Source organism: Solanum stenotomum, chromosome 3 (genome assembly GCF_019186545.1).
Source record: "Solanum stenotomum isolate F172 chromosome 3, ASM1918654v1, whole genome shotgun sequence".
Taxonomy (NCBI): Eukaryota; Viridiplantae; Streptophyta; class Magnoliopsida; order Solanales; family Solanaceae; genus Solanum; species Solanum stenotomum.
The window spans coordinates 23,968,811-23,970,269 of record NC_064284.1 but is presented as its reverse complement, the minus strand read 5'-3'; positions in this window follow the sequence as shown (position 1 = coordinate 23,970,269).

Here is a 1,459-nt window from a genome sequence, read left to right as displayed (position 1 = left end):
TAGGAAAAATAATTAATTATACATTTAAGATCTCATTTTTCTTTTAAAAATCATTGTATTTAACTAAAATATTCAGAAAAATGTCTTTTAAACAAAAGTAGGAAAAGTTTTTTATGGCATTTTTTTCCCTTAATTGTTATAGTACATTATTAAGTTGTAATATTAATGCTTTAATTGAGTCTTAAGGGAAGTCTTCCAAAATTCTTTTAACGGAATTTAAATAGAGGGGAAAGTGTAATTGTAATAAAATAAAATTAATACTTGGTTTGTTCACCTGGTCATTATACTAAATTAATTTTTTTTTTATTTGTTTGATTGAAAAATCAAAAAATAATTTGTTATTAATTTATCATTATTATTGACTATAATTATTTTTCAGTATATCAAATTTGTTATATTAATATATTAAAAAATGATATAATAAAAATAATTATTTTATTTATGTGAATTTTACAAAGCTCTCCAAATAAAACAATCGATAGAAAAGAAGTATGTTATGTATTGAAGGGATAAAATAGAGGGAATATAGAGAATTTCACTCAAATGGACTTAGGTATTTACTATGTGAGAGCTGATATAATTTGGGATTTACAAAAATAACAGATCGAAGACATTAAGTTATGTTAATTAATATAGTATTAATTAATCACACTCTAAATGATATTGTTATACGTATAGATTTTAAATTTGGGAGTAAATCCTCCTCCTGAATCTGCTTATGTTGAGCGTTATATATAATAAGATGTTATATTTTTGTTTATCATGTTTCACTATGACAAAAAAAAACATGTAGTGGTAATATATATATATATTTTTTTTTTCTTTTTTGACAATTAAATTAATGTCATTACATTCAAAGTTATTACGTTCAAAGTTGCTAAAGTTTTTAGCGATATTTATATGAGTGTTGGTTATATATATATTAATTATTGCTGCTAAATATATAATATAGCGAAAAATTATGTTTTTGACACAATTATTTGGTGTAGTGTTTAAAAGCCTGATTTATCCTCGTTTGCTCGTCTACTCTATATATATATGTGGGCTAGATCCGAAAAAATGTTACATCCGAAAATACTAGAATATCGACTAACCCAAGATTTTAATTTATGAAGCTTAGGGTGTGTTTGGTATGAAATGTTTTCCAATTTTCTCTTGTTTGGTTGGGTTAAATGTTTTGGAAAATGTTTTTCAAATCATTTTTCTCAAATTTAAGGAAAATGATTTCCCTTCAAAACTTAAGGAAAACATTTTCAAAAACTCTCTGCCGACCCCCCCCCCCCACACACACACACACAAAAAAAATAATTTAAGTTTATTTTTAAAAAATATTTTCAATCCTACCCTTGACTCCCCCCCTCCCCCATCCACCCCATCCCCAAAAAGAAAAAATTTAAGTTTGTTTTTAAAAAATATTTTCAACTTCAAAATTTCATTTTTTCATTTTTCACCCCTACCC